This window comes from Equus asinus, chromosome 2, assembly GCF_041296235.1.
Source record: "Equus asinus isolate D_3611 breed Donkey chromosome 2, EquAss-T2T_v2, whole genome shotgun sequence".
NCBI lineage: Eukaryota > Metazoa > Chordata > Mammalia > Perissodactyla > Equidae > Equus > Equus asinus.
Window position 1 is genome coordinate 73,627,179 of NC_091791.1, and position 22,936 is coordinate 73,650,114.

Consider the following 22,936-nt stretch of genomic DNA (forward strand, 5'->3'; position numbering starts at 1 on the left):
CAACAGGTGAATGGATAGACAAAATGTGGTATATCAATACAATGGAATATTATTCGGCCTTAAAAAGGAAGGAAATTCTGACACATGCCACAACATGGATAAACCTTGAGGATATTATGCTGAGTGAAATAAACCCAACACAAAAAGACAAATACTGTATGATTCCACTTATATGAAGCAGTCAAAATCACAGAGATAAAAAGTAGAATGGTGGTTGCCAGGGGCCTAGGGGCGAGAGAATGGGGAGTTATTGTTTGATAGGGACAGAGTTTCAATTCAGGAAGATGAAATGAGTTCTGAAGATGGATGGTGGTGATGGTTGCACAACAATGTGAATGTACTTCATGTCACTGAACTGTACACTTGAAAATGGTTAAGATGGTAAATTTCATGTTATGTATATTTAGCCACAATTTTTTTAAGTTAAAAAAATGTTTAAGGGGAAGAAAAATAGCAGATGAGGTCAATAGGAGTTAATATGTTTACTGATCGAAACAAAGTTGATCGCACTGCAGGAGGTCATCTAACAGGCTGACCCCAGCCAGCCTCTGCAGACATGGAGCCATTGTGGTAGGAACCACTGCCCACACAGACGACATGGTATTGGAAGCGTCGATGGAACCTGTCAGATGAACAACTGTTTGGTATTAAAGCCAGGCCAGAGATAGGACTGGATGGATGGATGCCTAGAGGATAAAACTCATTGGAAAGACCAAGGACTGTTGAAGCATGGTAGCTTTCTAAGAAGAAAGTGGGTGAAAACGACCTCAGATATTGGCAATATCACTATATACTCCACTGGACACAAACACTAGGTTACTTGCTGGAGGAAACCTTGGGAGCCATCCAGCTCAGCACTCTCATTAGACAGATGACACAACTGAGGTAGAGCTTAAATGCTCTTCCCGAAGCTACACAGATTAGTAGAAGCAGCCCCCTGACCTCCTGACCCTGTCTAATGCCCTTTCTATTCTTTCATGAAATAAACCCACATTCTGAGGGAGGCTCACCTACTCTGAAATCCTTATCATGGGGCACAGACACTTCAAATCTTCTCCCCTGAGCCCCTGTGGGAGCCACAGTCTACCTTTCCCTTCCAGTCTCTCTCTAAATTCCAGTTCCTTCTGGCCATGAAGGTTTCAGGCTGCCCCTGCCCAAATAAACCTCAAACCTGGGCAATGAATCCCATTGTGTGTCATCTGTGCCCCTCTGCTACATGGGTGGGCTCTGCTGCAAAGTATCTGGGGAACATGCAGCCCAGTTCCATCACACAGTGCATACTCAATAAGGTCATCCTCCTTCTCTCCCTCCAGTGACAGCACCAACTGGCTCCTCTCCTTAAGCTCCCTGGAAGCTCTTCCCTTCCTCACCCACCCTCTGCTTCTAACTTGTCCCTGGCTTCATCCAGGAAGTTGAGGCCATTACATCAAAATTTCATCCTTGCTCCCACCTCCTGGTGGCCAAGCTGTGTTCATCCCTGCCCCTCCTTCTCTCCAGGTCAGAGCAAAGGGGTCCTTCCTCTTGCCCAAGACCCTTCCCTTGAGTTCTGAATTCCCTTTTGCCTACCTTCAGTGGGTTCTCCATCCATAAATTCTCCCCTGCTTGCATCATCAGCCACATCTTCACTGGGTCCTTCCTCTACAACTAAAATTTCTCCAAAGATTTACCCACTTGCTCCTCCAAATCCTCACCTTCCATTCACATCTCCTGTCCCTCAATGGGCAACACATCGTCCAGTTCAGTGGGTGTGTGTAGATGTATTTACTCTCTGAATTGCTTTCCTTTTCTGCAGCATTTGACTCCACTGTCCCCTCTATTCTTTGGAAATTCGCTCCTCTACTTCTCCAACTGCCCCTTCTTGATTTTCTTGGTTTTCTCTTTCTCCACTTGCCTGTTAAACATTAGTGTTTAGAGGGAGGTGATGTGGCCCACCATCTTAATTCTCCCTGGGTAATTTTGCCCATTCTTTTGATCTCACCCCTCAGCTCCTAAGTTTGAATCTCGCTCTGACCTCTCCCTCAAACTTTACACCATCATACACAGCTGCCTTCTGGACCTCTCCACCTGGAAGCCCCAAACCATCTCAAATGAAGGCCGTCTAAAATGGAACCCATCACCTAACCCACGCCAAGACATCACTCCTTCTACATGTCTAATGTCAATTCTACCTGCTCACTAAAGTCAGAAACCTGATGTTCACTGGGGCCTTTTCTCTCTTCCTCACTCTGCACATCTTACCAGTTATCGAATACTGCTAAACGTTCTGCACCTTTTACAAAAAATTGCTCAAATTCAGCCCTTGTCATCTCTTGCCTGGACATTGACAGTAGTCTCTTAAGAGGTTGTCCTGCTTCCAGCCTGGGCTTTCAGGTTCATCTCTGTGAAGCTGACACATAAATCTGTCCCTGACACTGCCTGGATTGAAACTTTTTAAAAATGATTTCTTATCACCTTCATAATGACATCCAAGCTCTGTAGCTTAGCATATAAAGACTGTCACGAAGAAACTTTATGTTTCAGTTATATTAAACCAATTGTTTAGTATAGTATACTATATTATAGAACTGTTAAAGGATAAAGTTTTTAAGTGTACTATTACGACTCTCAAACCAATATAAAATGAACACAAGTCAAGGAGTTTATTTTGCTCACTATTTAATCTGAGAAACAGTAAGAGGTTACAACTGATTAAAAGGGGAATCTCCAAGCAGACACATATAGAGGCAATAAAGAATATTAACATGGATTTGCTTAATATGCAATACTGGCTTCTTTCATGGTGGGGAGGACATCAATTGTACTTCCACTGGAAAAAATTCATTTTAATGTCTGTGGCCAACAGTCATTTGCATCAAAATCAGCTAAATTGCTTACAGCGGGTAAAATAGTCCCCTCCCCTCTGTTTCCCCACTACTAACATCTTCCACTAGTGTGGTGCGTTTGTCACGATTAACTAGCCAATATTGATCTATTATCCATAATTTATTCAGATTTCCTTAGTTTTTACCTCACGTCCTTTTTCTGTTCAAGCATTCCATCCAGTATACCACATCACATCTAGTTATCAAATCTCCTTAGGCTCCTCGTGGCTGTGACGGTCTCTCAGACTTTGTTCTGATGACCTGGACAGTGTTTAGGTCTGGCCAGATATATTGTAGGATGCCCACCTACTGAAATTTGTCTGATGTTTTTCTCATTATTAGACTGAGGTTATAGTTCTTGGGAGGAAGACCACAGGAGTAGAGTGCCCTTCTCATCATATTGTATCAAGGATTCATGCTAGCAACGTGGCTTATCACTGTTGATGTTGAGCTTAATCACCCAGTTTAGGAAGTAATTGTCAGATTTCTCCACGGTGAAGTTACTCTTCTTTCGCCCTTTCAACACTGTCGTGTTTGGAAGGACATCACTATGGGCAGCCCTTGCTTTAGGGTGGAGTAGCTACATAATTTATTTGGAATTGTTCTGCAATGGGAGATTTATTCTTTCTTCTCCACTTATCAATTTATTCCCCATTTATTGATATCGACATATTGCTGTTGTTCTTGTTGTTTTGAGAACTTCCTTATTTTCTGGCACTACAAGATTCTCCGGGCTTGTCTTGTATATTTCCTGCCCCAGCCTTCGAATCAGCCATTTCTCCAAAGCACCTTCGTTCCTTTGATCGGAACCCAAGATTTTGGTACTAAGTGCACTCATTGATAGTGGGATGTCATTGCTTCTAGGCCCTCTCAGCAGACAAAGAAAGTAAAATATATATCTGTATACTAACTGTATATACATATATATATATATATATACATACACATATATAGACACATATAGAAATATAGAAATATGTACATGCATATGGATATATATGACTATCTGTATTTATACTAAGTTAAACATGAGTTCTTGTCATATCTCCAACTCTAAGCCATTACCACACAGATCCTGCTCCCCTTGCTGATCTGTAAATTTCCACTTGGACAATGAGAAACCTAGCTCCCACCAACTACCATCCGTTTACTTAACTGTTCAATTCTAGAGTATGTGTACACTGGTATCAGGAATGTTAACCTGCCCGCCATGGGAAACATCTTTTTCAACTAGAGTGCAGTGTTTATGTGCAGTTCCTTTTGCTTTAGCTTATAGACCCCATTCATTTCCAAAGTTACCCAAGTCAGCACCTTTTCCCCACCTCCCTTAAGTGCCTTTGTTTCATACATTTGCAATACAGTTAGATTCTCTTGTCACAGTCTGCCTTCTTTCATGGGATCCCCCAACCTATTAAATGATTTTTTTAAATTTGCATACAATAAGGTTCATTATGCTATAAAGTTCTACAAGTTTTGACAAAGGTGTGTCATGTATTCACCATTATAGTATCATACACAACAGTTTCACTTCCCTAAAAATCCAGTGCTCCACCTATTCATCTCTCCCTACCTTAAGCTCCTGCAAGCACCAATCTTTTTACCAGCTCCATAGTTTTGCCTTTTCCAGAATGTCACATAGTTCGAATCATATAGTCACTAGCCTTTTCAGACTGACTTCTTTCCCTTAGCAATATGCATTTACATTCCTCCATGTCTTTTCATAGCTTGATAGCTCATTTCTTTTTATCTTTGAATAATATTCCATTGTCTGGATGTAACACAGTTTGTTTATACATTCATCTTGAAGGACATCTTGGTCACATCCAGTTTTTAGTGATTATGAATAAAGATGCTATAAACGTTCATGTACAGGTTTTTGCGTGGACATGAGTTTTCAGCTCACTAGGGTAAATTGGGACTGAGATTGCTGGATTGTATGGTAAAATTAGGTTTAGCTTTATAAGAAACTACCAAACTGTCTCCCAAAGTGACTGTACCATTTTCATTCTTACCAGCAATGAATGAGAGTTCCTGTTCCTCCATGAATTTAGTACAGAATTTAGTACTGTCAGTTTTCTGAATTTTTAGCAATTCTAACAGATGTGTAGTGGTATCTCATTGTTGTTTTAATTTGCAGTACCCTAATGGCAAATGATGTTGAGAATCTTTTCATATGCTTACTTACCACCTGTATATCTTCTTTGGTGAGGTACACAGACATGATGATCAATATGTACACAATTCTAAATGCACATACCTAAAATATAAGAAGCCATGTAGTTTTTCTTTTCTAAACAGTTATTCTAGTGACTTTCCAGCTTAAATTTTTCAGACAAGAAGATACTAAATAACAATATCTTCAAAGGTTGATAAGCTGTTATGCTGTAAATCTCAGTAATTCACATTTTAATGTCATACATCCTACATTCTCAAAATTTCTAATTTTCAGAGCATAGTAACAAAGTTATTAGGAAAACTGGGACTTTGGGGAATAAAAGTAATTTTAAATGTTTGAGATTGATGAACATTCCAGATCAGCAATGGCTTTCGCAATCTGCCAGCAGCCCTGGGGACAGCACAGCCTTCCATTTTTCCCTTCTTCTGTCCTCCAAGTTGTAAATCACCTCTTCTTGGTCATTGTTCCTACTGCCCCTGTTTCTGCCTGTCAGTGGAGTCTTCTTGTGTCTGTCTCATGTTCAGAAGCCCTGAGGGAGGATATGATTGATTCAGTTAGTCACCATCATCCAAAGTGGATCAAGTTGTCCGATGCACCTGACCTCATATATCACAGGCTACCTTATAAATTAGCTGGCTTTTGGAAAGGCACCCACCAAGGTCCAATTATCTGTCAATAGGTTCTGGGATCATATGTATCAGCCATGGAGGCATAAAAGTAGGGGTCCCCTGACTCTCAGAGGGGGCACAGGGCTTAAACAGGTCAGTTAGGCTTTTCTAGGGCAAAGTTGGTCATAAGGTTTCCCCAGTGGCAACTTTTCCCCATCCTCATCCTTGCTAACCAATACCCCACCCTCCAATTACTCTGTTTGAATTAGAGGAACCCCTACAGGAGAGGACCATCTGAATCTAAATGAGTTTCTAGTTTGGGGACCTGTCCCCTGCCTTAAAGGCCATAGTCCTTCCCAGGATTCATTACTCTAACAAAGCAAAGACATTTATGCTGCTGTCCTCCCACTCTTTGTCATGACAGAAAATGGATACTGAAACTTACAAAAGGACTTGAAGCAGCATCACGAGTAAAAAACGGAGGAGAAGTATGCTTTGGGTCTATTCATTTTGGGCATGGACTTCTGCTATTCATGTATATACATATGCTTTATGTCTGATGATAATCTCAATCAACAGTTTTATAGGCTTTATTTTCACACACATTCAACTTTATGACATTACATGATGTGTCATTATGTCCATTATGTAGAGGAGTGAACTGACAAGCAGAAAAATTAAATATTTTGTCCACGGTGTCACAGCTCGTAGTTGAAACCAAACTTTAAGCCACCACTATAGAAGGTTCCCGGGAAAAGTGGTGCTATCATGGCCTCCTAAAGATAATTCTAACAGTTGGTGTTTTTTGTTTTTGTTTCTGTTTCATGTGTCTGTGTGTGGCTCAGATACGATCTCTGACGAGTATACAATGTGCGATGTAGTTTGTATGTGGATATGAGTGCGGAAGGTGAGATGGGATGCAATCACATCTTTAGTATCTCATTTAAATGGACCATGTTTCCCAAAAAGCAGAATCAGCATTGTCACTAAAGCAAATGCCATTTTCCATAAATCCTAGCTGGTTTTGTGCCTCTGAGAATCCTTCTGAAATATTCACCAGCTTCTTTTGCTCTCTTGAATGAGATACTGTCCATAGGATAATGAATATATTTCCTCTCCCTCCTCTACCTGTGGTGGTAAGCAACACACCTTCATAGAGTCTGAAGCAAGATACTTATCAAAGGGAAGAAAAAATTGGATGTTAGCCAAGTTTGCTCCTGGCCTGTTTCCTCCTTTCTTTTGCGTGAATTTTAAAACACTTCATTCTTGAGCCAAAATATTTCATTGCTACTGTAGCCCAGATAATTCTAATCTCCATTTGAGGGCTTGTGCTTCACAGAAAAAATTTCAGGGGAAAATTGTAATTAGAGTGCAGTAACATCTGCATTTCAAATGAGCTCCATCCACTTTGGTTTTCATAACATTAGGGGGATGAATAAATTATGCTCTTCAGGTTGTGAATGGCTACAGAACTGAGTCTCAGGAGAGTGCGTAACTGTAGGACTCAAAATGCTCTGAGCTATTCTTGGCAGTAAGGTGTTGCTTTGAGAACTCATTATAAACCAGGATATTATTCTCTTTGGAACATTTTGAAATGGTCCCGAAAAGTTCATCACTGAGCTGGAGGAGTTGGGTCAGGTTATCTTAACCTTCATGCAAGAGCAACCCACTCTTTCCTCAAGATAAGCACTTAAAAAAATATATCCTTCACTTGTGGCAGGCAACATGCCAGAAATGTCACTATTAGTAATTGATTATAAATTGGTAGTTTATTGTTTTGGTTGGAGGAGAGTGGAGCATGAATAGTTTTCTACGGGCCATGATAGAGTTGTTTGTGTTGAGTCATTGACTCAACAAAGAGTTTTTGTCAAAACCCAAAACTAAACTTCTGTTTCTAGCAGTAAGGCAGTTTGGGCTCCCTATCCAACCCTTCTGATTGAAATGACTGCATTGTTGAGTAAATATTAAGTTTTTCCTTTTAAATGCATTGTTGGATGGCAGCAAAGTAATAAATCCACCGAGACTCAAAACAATCAAAATCATGAACCTTAGGAATTAAGGAAGTGCAAAGGTAGCTTTCAATCTGAAGGTTTCTGCTGAAAGCTGGAATACTTGAGCTTCTACTCTGATGAGTACAGAGGAGAGAAAGGCCAGATGAAAACCCTAGGGGCCACGTTTAGTAAGGAATCTGATGCAAAATACCTGCATAAGACTGGGACCCCAAAAGACTACAATTTTAAGCGTTAGGGTGAAACAGTAATAAACCCTATTATGCATAGTAAAGCAAGGAAACTTATCTGTCTAGACTTAGTGCTGGTGAAAGGAAAAAACATTCCTATAAGAATAAATAACTATAAATAAGATAGAATACAAGTTTTCAGGCTAAATTCAAAAATCTCTGAAGCCTCCAAAAACTACAAGTAGATAATTTTGTTTAAAGTGGTCCCTCCTGTTTCCTCCAGGTTGGTAGCACCTTCAGCTACTGTGAAAAGCAAATATAAATGTTCTTTGAATGAACTCAAAGCCCAGGAGTCAAAGAATTTCCAGAAAAAAATGGTCCAAGGAAATAAGCTTCTCATAGCACGAAACACAAAACCCACAAGGGAATAAGATACTATGCATGAGGACCAGCAGAAAGAACAGACAGAAAAAACAAATCCTCCAAGAGAACTTGAAAATATGAGCAAGGAACAATGGATCACACAAAATAACTCTGAATTTTTTTAAAAAAAAAAGAACAATTAAAATTAAAAAGCAATAAGTGAAGTGAAAACTCAGTGGGTGAATTAACCAGTAGATTAGATATGGCTAAAGAGAAAGTGAACAGGAAGATAGGTCAAAAATATTTTCTATGCTGTTTGCAGATGACATGGTTTTATACGTAGAAAACTGTAAAGAATCCATCAGAAAACTATCAGAAATAATCAACAACTACAGCAAAATTGCAGGGTACAAAATCATCTTACAAAAATCAATTGCATTTCTATACTCTAATAATAAACTAACAGAAAGAGAACTCAAGAATACAATCCCATTTACAATTGCAACAAAAAGAATAAAATATCTAGGAATAAATTTAACCAAGGAGGTGAAAGACCTATACAATGAAAACTATAAGACATTATTGAAAGAAATCAAGGACCACATACAGAAATGGAAATATATTCCACACACATGGATTGGAAGAATAAGCATAGTTAAAATGTTCATACTACTCAAAGCAATCTACAGATTCAATGCAATCCCAATCAGAATCCCAATGACATCCTTCACGGAAATACAACAAAGAATCCTAAAATTCATATGGGGCAACCAAAGACCCCAAATGGCCAAAGGAATCCTGAGAAAAAAGAACAAAGCTAGAGGCATCACAATCCCTGACTTCAAAATATACTACAAAGCTATAATAATCAAAACAGCATGGTACTGGTACAGAAACAGACACACAAATCAGTGGAACAGAATTGAAAGTCCAGAAATAAAACCACACATTTACAGACAGCTAATATTTAACAAAGGAGCTAAGAACATACAGTGGAGAAAGGAAAGTCCCTTCAATAAATGGTGTTGGGAAAACTGGACAGCCACATGCAAAAGAAGGAAAGCAGACCATTATCTTTCACCATACAAAAAAATTACCTCAAAATGGATTAAAGACTTGAAGTTAAGATCTGAACCATAAAACTCCCAGAAGAAAATATAGGCAGTACACTCTTTGACATCAGTCTTAGAAGGATGATGTCAAACACCATGTCTACTCGGGCCAGGGAAAAAAAAGAAAAAATAAACAAGTGGGACTTCATTAGACTAAAGAGCTTCTGCAAGGCAAAGGAAACCAGGAACACAATGAAAAGACAAGCCAACAACTGGGAGGAAATATTTACAAATCATATATCCGACAAGGGGTTAATCTGCAAAATATATAAAGAACTCACACAACTCAACAACAAAAAAACAAACAACCCAATAAAAAAATGGGCAGAGGATATGAACAGACATTTTTCCAAAGAAGATATACAGATGGCCAATAGGCAAATGAAAAAATGTTCAACATCACTAATCATAAGGGAAATGCAAATAAAAACTACACTAAGATAACACTTTACACCTGTTAGAATGACTGTTATCACCAAGACACAAATTAACAAATATTGGAGAAGATGTGAATGGCAAGTCTCATACACTGCTGGTTGGATTACAAACTGGTACAGCCACTATGGAAAACAGTATGGAGATTTCTCAAAAAATAAAAATAGAAATACCATATGACCCAGATATCCCACTACTGGGTATTTATCCAAAGAGCTTGAAATCAACAATTCAAAGAGACCTATGCACCTCTATGTTCACTGCAGCATTATTCACTATAGCCAAGAAGTGGAAGCAATCCAAGTGCCTATCAACTGATGATTGGATAAAGAATATGTGGTGTATATATATATATGTGTGTGTGTGTGTATATACATATATATATATATATATATATATATATATATATATATTTATACAACGGAATATTACTCAGCCATAAAAAAGAAAAAACGGTCCCATTTGCAACAACATGGGTGGACCTTGAGGGTATTATTTTAAGCGAAATAAGCCAGACAGAGAATGACAAACATTGCATGATTTCACTCATATGTGGAAGATAAACTAAAGAGACAGAACAGTTTAGTGGTTACCAGAGGGGAAGGAGGTTGGGCAGTGGGCACAAGGGGTGAGAGGGCACATTTATATGATGACCCACAAATAATAATATACAACTGAAATTTCACAATGTTATAAACTATTATGACCTCAATAAAACAAAAATAAAAATTTTTTTAAAATTTTCCATTACGCAACTTAGAGAGACAAAGGGAAACAAACATGGAAGAGGAGATGGGAAAGAGAGAAGCTAGAATGATAGGCTATAACATACATCTTAACAAAGCATCTGCATGAGATAGGAAGAATAGGCCATATTTTAAGAAATTATGCATGAAAACTTTTCCAGAATTATGGAAGGACAGCAATTTTCAGATCCAAGGAACCTGGTGACTTCCAAAATGACAGCAAATGGAAGACCTGTTATACAAGAAAAATTAGTAAGCAAAGAAATTGATGAATATGTAGGTAAATTCAATGAACATTAATAACACAAAATAACATTGATAATATTTGATTTTTAGGTCAAAAACAACATAGTATTAAAATTCTGGACAACATAAAATGTAAGTTGGAAAGGTGTTGGTCATTATTCGAGTTTTTAAAAGTCCTTGTGTTATTCAAGAGGAGGTTAAGGATGCTGTTTAATTTTAGTTTTCATAAGTTATTTCATGTATTTGAAGATATAAGGAAGCTATCATAAGACTAGAAAACATTCTAAAAAATAGAAATGGTAAAACACTATTTATTGCAATACCATGTATAATAGCAAAGAATGGAAACAACCAATATGTTCACCAGTAGGTGACTGGTTGAATGAACTATGATACAGCCATGCAGTGGAGTTCGATAAAAAGAATGAAAATATAATTTCCAAACAAGGTAGACAGAAAAACTTTACTGAGGGGATAGAAACCCTCAATCATCCCAAAAGAAGGCAAAAAAGGTGGAGGAAAATATAAATAGAAAAAAGTGGACAATTAAAAGCATATAAGAAGACTATAGTAATGAATTCTAATCCAGTATACCAGCAACTATAACAAATGCAAATGACTGAACCCTGCAGTTCGAAGCAGAGTGTGAGACTGAGTTAAAAGAATTCTATGCACATGGTGATTTCAAGAGGTATACCTAAAATGAAAGATCTTAAATGCTCGAAAGCCAATGAATGGAAAAACATGTACCAGGTGAACAGTAACCCCACAAAAGCCAACAAACAGACTTTAAAGAAAATAAATTTTGCTAGAGATTTATTAGAGATAAAGATAATGATGAAAGGGTTCAATGTATAAGAATGAATTTGTAGGAAATTAATATTTAATTTCAAAATATATAAATCAAAGATTGACTTATCTTAAAGAAGAAATATAAAAATTCATCTTAATAGTGGGAGATTTTAATATATCTCTTTGTAGACAATTGTAGTTGACAAACTATAATTGATAAGCAAACCGAATATTAATAAGTGTATAGACAATATATAACATTACACCTTAAAATTAAAGAAAATACATCCTTTTCAAGCACATATGGAATGCCTATGAAAATGGACATCTTCTAGGTTATAAAGCTACCCTTATCAAATTTAGAAGGATTGGGCCATAGTGCCATTATGCTACAGAACATTTATAACAACAAGCAACAACAAAAACCTGGAGAAAATCATCTATTTAGACATTAAAAATAGACTTTTAAACCACTCATTGTAATGAAAATGGAAAAATATTTAGACATAAAAAATAATAAAAATATTACATATAAAACTTGTGGGACAACCAAAACAGTACTCTATTAGCTTAGGCATTAACATTAGAAGAAAGAAAAAGTCTCTAAAATAATGAGGTAAGCACCCAACTTAACTTCAAGAACACAGCAGCACTAATCCAGAGAAAGTGGAAGAAAAGAATGAGAAAGCAGATGGTATTGATACAGAAAACAAACTTGCCTTAGAAAGGATCAATAAAATCAAAAGTTAGTTCTTTGAAAAGGTTAAATGAATAGAAAACCTTTGTTGGGATTTATTAAGAAAAAGAGAGAATGAAGGCCCCAGTGAATTACACTGGAAAAGAAAAAGGAAATACATGCTGGTGAATAGAATAGATAAGAAAATATGATTAACACCTTTATGCCAATACATTTTAAAAATTAATGGACTGGACAAATTCCTTTAAAATACAGTTTATCAAGAAGAAACTGAAAAGATGAACAGTCCTAAAATGATTAAGGCTACTGAATTGGTAGTTTAAAAATATTCTCTCAAAGAAAACATCAGTCCCAGTTGTCTTCACCACGAGTTTTAACAAACTTTCAGGAAGAAATAATTACTATAACTGCCAGATAATATAAAAAGAGGGGAAAAAATCCCCAATTCAGTTTGTGAGGTTGACATGACTTTGGTACCAAAAACCTGATAAGAACAATATGAGAAAATAAAATGTAGGTCAATCTCACTTGTGAGTGTAAATGTAAAAATCCTCAACAGAACAAATGAAATGCAGCAATATATAAATAGATGAATGCACCACGACCAAGAAGACCTAATCCTGAGAATAAAAGGTTAGTTTAATGTTAGAAAACTGATTTATGAAATTCATCAGAATAATAAATTAAGAGATTAAAAACCATATGATTATCTCAATAGATGCAGAAAAAACATTCGATAGAATTTCATTTCTAATCATGTTAAAATCTCTTTGCAAATTATAATGAGGAGGGAACTTCCATAACCTAATGAAGAGCATTTTAAAAAAACCTATAACAAACATCATACCTAACGGCAAAACGTTGAAAGCATTGCCTTTAAGATTAAGAACAAAGGTAGCGAATCCGAGCTCGGGGCGGGCCCGCGTGGGGGTTGGGGGGGGGGGGAGGGGCGCGCGGCTGCCGGGATCTAAGGCGGCCGCAGGCACGCTGCTCTTCTGCCCGGGGTGGGGGAACAGGTTCATCGTGGAGGAGGGCCAGCGCTGCCACCGCTTCACCTGCAACGTCTCCTCCTACGTGCACAACATCACCTGCAAGGTAACAAATCGGAAGTACCCAAAGCTGAAAGAAGTGCATGATGTACTTGGTGGAGCAGCTGGCTGGGAGAACGTCGACTCTACTGTAGAGCCGTGTCCCAAATGCGAACATCCTCCAGCCTATTTCAGGCAGCTCCAGACCCGCTCTGCTGACCAGCCGGTGACCACCTTCTACAAGTGCTGCAGTGCTCAGTGTGGACACCGCTGGAGGGACTAGGCTGGGCTGGTCCTGCTGCAGCAGTGTCTGCTCACCTGTCCCCGGGGAGGATTCCCATCCAGGAGTGTGAACTGTGTGTCCTGAGGGTCTTTGCTGGTGTGGCGGAAAGCTAACCTTTTCAGGGAAGCCAACCAGGGTGTCAGGAAATGCAGTCCGTCTGCCAAGCAGGGTTGAACTCATTACTGTCCCAGAGATTTCGTGTGTGGGGAGGATGTCCCTAACTGAGTGCACTTTGCTGAAGGTCCTGTTCATTCATCCTTTCTATTTATCAACATTCATCATCCAACCAACACTCTTAAATAGCTACACTCTTTGCACAACTAATAAAGGAAAACATTAATTTAGTTCACTAGATATTGCTAAATATTTAACTGTTAAATGCAAACTTATTTAATCAAAATTTCTTCTGAATATTTGATTAAAATGAAAAGTCTAAAAATAAATAAATAAAAAAGAACAAAAGTAGTTGGCTTCAACAGTTCCATTCAACATTTCACTGGATGTGCTAGAACAAGCAATAAGGTAAGAAAAAGAAAAGACATAAACATATACATAGAGAAGTAAAACTGTCATTATTTGCTGATGATATGATTGTATAAGTAGAAAATTTAAAAGAAGCCACCAATAAGTTATTTTAATTAATAAGAGAATTTAACAAGTTTGCTGGATAAAATCAATATACAAATCCCCAATGGAAGGAGATTTTGTAATATGTAGCAAAATTACATATGCACTTACCCTTTGATAAAGCAATCCTGTTTCTACTAATATATCTCAAAGATAGCAAAATGAAAAGAAGTATGCACAAGAGTACTCATTGCAGCACTCTTTGTAATAAGAATGAAAATAACCCAATTGTCCATCAGCAGGAAACTGGTTGAATAAACTGATTGTGAATGATATATCCACATGATTGAGTACCTTGCAGTTTAAAAAGGAATGAGAGGGAGAGAGAGAGCATGCATTCTCTTCTTTTTTTATTTTATTTTTTTATTGAAGTATAGTTGACATACTATATTATGTTAGTTTCAGGTGGATAACATAGTGATCTGATGTTTATATACATTATGAAATGATCACCACAATAAGTCTAGTAACCATCTATCACCATACAAAGTTATTACAATATTGTTGACTATATTTCCTATGGTGTGTATGACATCCCTGTGACTTATTTATTTTATAACTGGAAGTTTGTACCTCTTAATCCCCTTCACCTATTTTGACTAACCCCCCACCTTTCTCCCCTCTGGTAACCACCAGTTTGTTCTCTGTATCTGAGTCTGTTTCTGTTTTGTTTTATTTGTTCATTTGTTTTGTTTTTTAGATTCCACAGGACACAGCAAGAACTGCAAACCAGGAAGAAAGCCCTCACCAGGAGCCAAATCTGCTGGCACCCTGATCTTGGACTTCCCAGCCTCCAGAACTGTGAGAAATAAATTTTGGTTGTTTAAGCCAACTAAGGAAAAAAAAGGAATGAGGCATGCCTCCATAGTCTGCTGTGGAACATGTCTCCATACTCTGCTAAAAGCAAGGTGGAAAAAAGTGCATATATTGTGCTACGATTGGGTAGCAATGAATATGTAGATTTGTCAGTTTATATTAAAATAAATCAAACAAGGATAAGTAAAAAAACTAAAATAGAATGATTATCTCTAAGGGGAAGAAAGGAACAGGATGAAAAACAAAAGCTAGATCTCTGAATACAACTTGTTTTATAGAGTTATTTTTGAAAACATGTAAATGTTTTACATAATTGTGAAACAAAATTACATGGTCCCTAAAAATCAAAAGCAGAATGAAACAAATCTAACTGTATATTGAGTTGCTGTAATAACAACATAGAGAAAATTATTCTAATTGACTTTAAAACATAGTAATTTGATGATGCACTTCTAAAGAAATATATCCTAAGAATTCTAAAATATATAATCACATTGTTAGTAATAATATTGCTATTGCTATTTTGAAACTAATATAGATAGATGAGAGGAGAAAGAGAAAGAAAGCAAATAAACAATTATGTCAATGTGGTTAGGAACCAAGATTCCAATGTCATATGTAAAATCAAAGAAGTTCATGAACTCATAATGTACTTAATATTTAATCTTTTTAAAATGCACATTTCTTAGCTCTGTCCACTAAAAAGCCTGAACCAATGACCAACCCACTAAGTACCATGAACACCAGACTGAGGTCCTTAAATACCATTTCCTACTAACAGGAACCAGGGCTCCTTGGAGAAATGGCAGATTCCAGGAAATATACAAGATGGGACTGTAGCATATTGTCAACCCGGCAGCAAGGAAGCTGTCAAAGACTACTGAGTTGTGTAAAATGGACTCAGAAGCCACTTGAAGAGATTGCCAGGGGTCAAAGACGGGACAGTTTGAGCGTTACTAAAAATAATAACAACTATAGATTTAAACACATCACATATATTTAAGTCCAGGAGTTACTTAAGATAAAAACAAACAAATGACCAATTAAAAACCTCTTCCTTGATTGCCTTTAAGGATACTAGGAAATCATGCCATTATTTTGAAAAGTGAAGAATAAAGGAAAAAATCAAGAATTTATATTATCTTTTCTGTTCCTCAGAGACACCAGATAGTTGATAAGAAAAAGTTTCCCTTTATTATTGCTTATAAATGAAGGAATAATAAAATTAGAATATCATATATTTGGAACCCTTGTGATCATCAGTGGTTGCTAACATCACATGAAGAGAGAGAACTAAATATTGTGTGTCTCATAAGGGAAGTATTACACCAGTATCTGTGAACTTAATCCTCCCACCCTCCCAAGGAATCTAACTTGAATCAGAGCAGGCCCTTAGAGCTGCCAGTTTACAGGAAACAGGGAGAGAAGAGCATGTTCATATCATAGAGATTCCGTTAGCAAAATCTAAACTGTGGCAAATCGTAAAGGCCAAATGACCTATTTCTTCAGCAAATAAAACTGCAAGAAAAAGAGGGGAGGAGGAAAAGAGAACGCGGGGAGGTGGCAGCCCTACGATTTCCTCAGAGTCCCACATTTCTTCTATCTGTTTCACTCTCCTGAGATGGCTGCTCAACCTCCAGGTCTTGTACCCACATCCAGGAAGGAAGAAGGGAAAGGGCCAAATGCTTGAAAGCCTTTCTTTGGTTTGGAAGGGCAACCCTTTTCCAGGGATTCTAACTATGAATCAAGCAGAATTCCGTCTCCTGCAATCCCCAGCTACAAGGTCGTTAAGGAAGATGACTGTTTTTAACTGGGCACATTGTCTCAAACCAAACTGGGTTTAGGTTGGTTAGGAAGGAGCGGAGAGTGGATACTGAGCAGGGGCAACACTTGTCTCTGGCACAGAAGGCTTTGTATTGTCCTAGACACTGCTTCATCTGACAAGACAGAGAGATGGCTGGGGTCCAGATCACAGCTCACGACTTGGAACAGAGGGCCATTTCTGACTGCTGAGGAAATCTGAGGTCGTGTTCTCATTAGTACATACTACAACCAAGGTTGCTAACTAGCCAGTTTACTACATAATAATGTATGCATTCACAAATGGCATTCCTTTCTTCCCCCAATCCTGACTTCTTGCCCTAATGCCGTTAAACATAAGGAATTGTCTTTAAAACTCTGCAAGCTTAATTTCCTCCTTTCTAGACATTGATCTCCATCATAGCCTATACTTGGAGGTATTTTTCATGTTTTAGATATGTCATATAAAAGAAGAATGAGATGCTTTTTTTTTTTTTTCTGAGGAAGATTAGCCCTGACCTAACATCTCAGCTCTTTTTGCTGAGGAAGATTAGCCATGAGGTGACATCTGTGCCCATCTTCCTCTATTTTATATGTGGGACACCTGCCGCAGCCATGCACTGGTCCATGCCCAGGATCCAAACTGGCAAACCCCAGGCCACTGAAGCGGAGTGTGCAAACTTAACTGCTGCGCCATGGGGCCAGCCCTGAGATCCTTTTACTTTTGACTTAAGTATTCTCCCTCTACTTCAATAGAACACTGAAAATGATATAAAATCATATTATTAATACCATCAACCTTAGAATCTATAATAAATTACTAGTCTATGCCAGAGAATTAAGCCAAAGTTGGGAAAGTTATTTCTTCACATTTCTCCCTATCTTGTTTCTACCCATAGAAGGAAAGAAGGTTTTTTAAAAATTAACGTTCTTTATTTTTTAGAGCATGTTATGGTCTGAATTGTGTCCCCCAAAAAAGATATATGGAAGTCCTTAGTACCTGTGAATGTGACCTTATTTGAAAATAGAGTCTTTGTAGATAATCAAGTTAAGATGAGGGCAGTAGGGTGAGTCCTAATCCAATATGACTGGTGGCCTTAGAAAAAGGGGAAATTTGGACCCAGACACAAAAACGCACAGAGGGAAGATGATGGGAAAATGGTCATGTGATGATGGAGGGGGAGATTGGACTGACGCAGCTGTTAGCTAAGAACACCAAGGACTGCCAGCCGCCACTGGAAGCTAGGAAGAAGCGAGGGAGGGCTCTCCCCAGAGTCTTGGAGGGAGCATGGCTCTGCCAACACCTTCATTTCAGACTCTGGCCTCCAGACTGTGAGACAATACATTTCTGCTGTTTTAAGCCGTCTAGTTTGTGATACTCCATTACAATAGCCCTAGCAAACCAGTAGAGAGCAATTTTAGGTATATGGGAAAATTGATCAGAAAGTAGAGGGTTTCCATATGTCCCCTTGCACCTGTGCGCCCGACACATGCACACAGTTTCCCCTACTATCAACATCTTGCATTAGTGTGGTGCTTTTGTTACCACTGGTGAACCGATATTGATACACTATTATTAGCTAAAGTCTATAGATTACATTGGAGTACATTCTTTGTATAGTACCTTCTGTAGTTTTTGTGTGGACATCAGTTTTCAACCTAACTGGATAAATACCAAGGAACACCATTGCTAGACAGTATAGTAAGAGTATATTTAGTTTTGTGAGAAACTGCCAAACTATCTTCCTAAGTGGCTGTATCATTTTGCATTCCCACCAGCAAAGAATGAGAGATTGTGTCGATCCACATCCTTGTCAGCATTTGGTGTTGTAAGTGTGTCGTGGTATCTCGTTGTTTTAATTTGCAAGTCTCTAATGGCATATGATGTTGAGCATCTTTTCTTATGCATATTTACCATCAGTATATCTTCTTTGGTGAGGTGTCTGTTCAGATCTTTTGCCTATTTTTATGTTGGGTTGTTTGTTTTCTTTTTGTTGAGTTTGTGTACTTTGCATACCATACAGTTTCAGATAGATGTTTTGCAAATGCTTTTTCCCCATTCTGTAGCTTGTCTTTCGTTTAACAGTGTCTTTTGCAGAGCAGGAGTTTTTAATTTTAATGAAGTACAACTTATTTTTTCTTTCACTGTGTTTTTTGATCTAAAAAGCCTTTGTCAAGCATGAGGTCAACTGGATTTTCTCCTATGTTATCTTCTGTGAGCTTTATAATTTTGCAGTTTACTTTTAGGTCTATGATCCATTTTGAGTTAACTTTTGTGAATGATGTAAAGTCTGTGTCTAGATTTATTTATTTGTGTGTTCACATCCAGTTATTCCAACACCTTTGGTTGAAAAGAGTATCCTTTCTCTACTGAATTGTCTTTGTTCCTTTGTCAAAGATCAGTTGACTATCTTTGTGTGGGTCCATGTCTGTGCTTTTTATTCTCTTCCATTGATCTATTTGGCTATTCTTTTACCAATACAACACTGTCTTGATTACTGGAGTTTATGGTAAGTCTTGAGTCAGGTAGTGTCAGTCCAACTTTGTTCAATATTGTGCTGGCTATTCTGGGTCTCTGCTTTTCCATATAACTTAAGACTTTAGGATCAGTTTGTTGATAACCGCAAAATAACTTGCTGGAATTTCGATTGGGATTGCATTGAATCTGTAGATCAATTGGGGAAGAACTGATATCTTAACCCTACTGAGTCTTTCTATCCATGTACGTGGAATCTCTCTCCATTTATTTAGTTCTTTGCTTTCTTTCATCAGAGCTTTGTAGTTATCCTCATATAAATCTTGTACATATTTTGTGAGATTTATGCCTAAGCATTTCTTTCCCTTTTTTCAGTGCTAAGAAAAGAGGATTTTTAAAAAGTATTTTTAAAAGAAAATAAAATTAGAAAGCTTGGCAATTACAGAGAAGTAAAGTAAAAGAAGAACAGTTAAGCTGCATAATTCAGGGTATAATTCCAAATGCAAAATACCAAAAGAATGGAATACAGTTTGCTAAAAGGCATAAAGAAAACCCCAAAGGCTTCCTTAATGAAAGAAACATGCAGAAAACAAGCTGAGGTTTACAAGAAGAGCCTAGAAAACACTTTAGGAATGGAGCTGGCTTTCTACACGGCAGAACACACCTGGCCAGCAGGGCCTTTAGCGCGCACCCTGCAACAGGCCCTGAGGATGGCCCCAGGCAAGGCAAGGAGAAGAGGGAGAGAGAGAAGGCGCAAGCAGTGCCCTACACACCCTCAGATCTCTCTTTCATTGCTCAGAAAGCCAAGTCAAGGATCTGAGACATCACCTCTTCCGAGAAAGCACAGATTTTCAGACAGACTACAGGGAAATGCCATCCCTGTCCAAAATTAGACATCTCAACTCACACATGAGGATAACGAGGACAAAGGAGAGATCATTTACCAGATGTTGTTTATCAAGTACAACTGCTATAAATCTTCTCTTGGAAAGGGAAAAATTGTTACTGACAAGCCACTTGGTGGTAGAGATTGGACCCTGAGAGTAGGTGTTTCAGAAAACCAGAAAATAAATGAGACAATTAAACTGCTCTTGGCAGAAATGAACAGGGATTTTGGAGTGGGGAATGCTGAGAGCAGAGGGAGAAAAGAAATAGAAAAACCAGAGGATGACTGAGCTAGATGGCATGATGTCAGAAGGGCTGGGCTCCAGCGTGGAACATCCGACTTCATGATTTTCGGGGTCATTTCAAGGTCTTTTGGGGGCTATCACATACCCTGATCCTGTTCTCATCTTCCCATTCCATCATTTGTGTCTGCTAGACCTAATTGCTTTGTGTGAAGTCAAGATTTGGGGTGGAAATCAAGGAAAGGGGGCTGACCCACATCTGGGTCAGCACAGAGAGAAGTAAAGAAGCTGCGGAAGATAAACACAGTGATCTCAAAAGGGCCCCGAAGCAGTGATTCAAAGAGAGACGCGACTGTAAGAAGACACATTTCAGCGAACATTTCTTGGAGATGTAAGCTATGAGCATCAAACGCTCAAGTAGGTCACATAAGAAACAAACAAGTCTCCTTTTTAAAAATGACATCCAGCATTAACTGAGTGCTCTTCATGTTTCAGTCTTTGTGTCAAGCAATTTAAAAGTATTGTCTCCTTTGACCATATAACCCTATGAAGGCAGGACTCTTATCATTATCTTTATTTGCAAATAAGAAAATTGAGACTTAGAGAAAGTAATAATTTGCCCTAGGGCACTCAGTTAGTGACCCAGCCAGGACCTGAGCCCAGCCTGGCTGACACCAGAGCCTAAAGCTCACCTGTGACGCTTTAGAGCCATTTTTCTGGATCCACTGGCAACAAGGCCTCATAGCTAACTAAGAAGTCTTCCAATTCACTGAACCTCTTTCAGTGGAGGTCACCAAACCATCTCCCCATTGCAAAATCCAGTAAGCTGACTCCTGGGTCACAAAAGAAGCAGAACTCAGTTTTGTTTTGTTTTTAAATGACAATAGCTAAAGTTAATCGTGCACAAGCCAGGTGCTTCCTCTCCAGCTCCTTAAAACTTTACTTTTTCTCTGCAGCACCATTTGGCTTTCATATTTAACTTGTTTATTTGTCTGCTGTGTCTTCACCAAATAGCTGCCCCCAACAGCAGAGCTTTCTGTTCTTTTTTGGTTTTATTTGAGGAAGATTAGCTCTGAGCTAACTGCTGCCAATCCTCCTCTTTTTGCTGAGGAAGCCTGGCCCTGAGCTAACATCTGTGCCCATCTTTCTCTACTTTATATGTGGGACACCTGCCACAGCATGCTGTGCCAAGCGGTGCCATGTCCGCACCCAGAATCCAAACCCTCAAAGTCTGGGCCGCCAAGAAGTGGAACGTGCGCACTAAACCACTGCGCCACCAGCTGGCCCCTCTGTTCTATTTTATTTGCGCTCGATAAAAATTTGTATAAGCCTTAATATTTAACCAAGAGTACAATTTGGAGACATGTTGGTAGTTCTTTAAAAAGTTAATAAGCATCTACTCTATGACCAAATAATTTCACTCCTAGATATTTACCTAAAAGAAATGAAAATATATACCGCCCCCCCAAAAAAAGTCCTGCATGAGAGTGTTCATAACAACCTTATTCCTTACAGGCAAAAACTGGAAACAACTCAATGTCCATCAACAGGGGAATGGATACATAAACTGTGTTATATCCCTTAAACAGAATAGTACTCAGCAATGAAAAAGAACAAACTACTGATAGAAAAAGCACTATGCATGAATCTCAAAAAGCTTATGGTGGGGGGCTGGCCCCGTGGCCGAGTGGTTAAGTTCGCGCGCTCCGCTGCAGGCGGCCCAGTGTTTTGTTGCTTCGAATCCTGGGCGCGGACATGGCACTGCTCATCAGACCACGCTGAGGCAGCGTCCCACATGCCACAACTAGAAGAACCCACAACGAAGAATACACAACTATGTACCGGGGGGCTTTGGGGAGAAAAAGGAAAAAATAAAATCTTAAAAAAAAAAAAAAAGAAAAAGCTTATGGTGAGTGAAAGAATGCAGAAACAAAAAGATAATGGAATGTATTATCTCATATGATATGACTTTAAAGAACAGGCAAAGTTAATCTCTGGTAATAAATATCAGAGCAGGGGCTGGTCTGGTGGCACAGCGGTTAAGTGCACATGTTCCGCTTGGGCGGCCTGGGGTTCACTGGTTCAGATCCCGGGTGCAGACATGGCACCGCTTGGCAAAAGCCATGCTGCGGTAGGCATCCCACATATGAAGTAGAGAAAGATCGGCACAGATGTTAGCTCAGGGCCAGTTTTCCTCAGCAAAAAGAGGAGGATTGGCAGCAGTTAGCTCAGGGCTAATCTTCCTCAATAAATAAATAAATAAATATCAGAGCAGTAGGTCACTGGCATTGATGGAAGGGTCTAAAAGGAGTTTCTGGTTCTGGAAGTAAGGTGTGTTCTTGATCTAGTTTTGGGTGGTGATTACAGAAATGTAAACAAGTGGTGAAAATTTTCAAATGGATCACTCAAGATGCATGTGTGCATCTTATGATATATAGATTATACCTTAACTTTTTAAAGACTTGCTTTTTGACTGTTAGCCAAAAAGAGTTGGAGAATTTTTATTTTCTCTTGGGAAGCAGTGTGATTTAGTGAAATAGAATCCCATTTACTGGCTGGAAGGC

At 38.5% G+C, this 22,936-nt stretch overlaps 1 long non-coding RNA gene and 1 pseudogene across 1 annotated transcript in view; one reads left to right on the forward strand and one right to left on the reverse strand.

Annotated features, from left to right (window-relative positions):
• Positions 1 to 2,646: 2,646 nt before the first annotated feature.
• LOC139041229 (uncharacterized) overlaps positions 2,647 to 22,936 on the reverse strand; it is a 45,882-nt gene continuing 25,592 nt past the window's right edge. Inside the window, exon 3 of the long non-coding RNA XR_011496059.1 lies at positions 2,647 to 5,566. This is a non-coding gene — a long non-coding RNA (uncharacterized lncRNA). The remainder of the gene's footprint in view (positions 5,567 to 22,936) is intronic.
• LOC106847103 (DNA-directed RNA polymerase III subunit RPC10 pseudogene) lies at positions 13,023 to 13,526 on the forward strand (annotated as a pseudogene).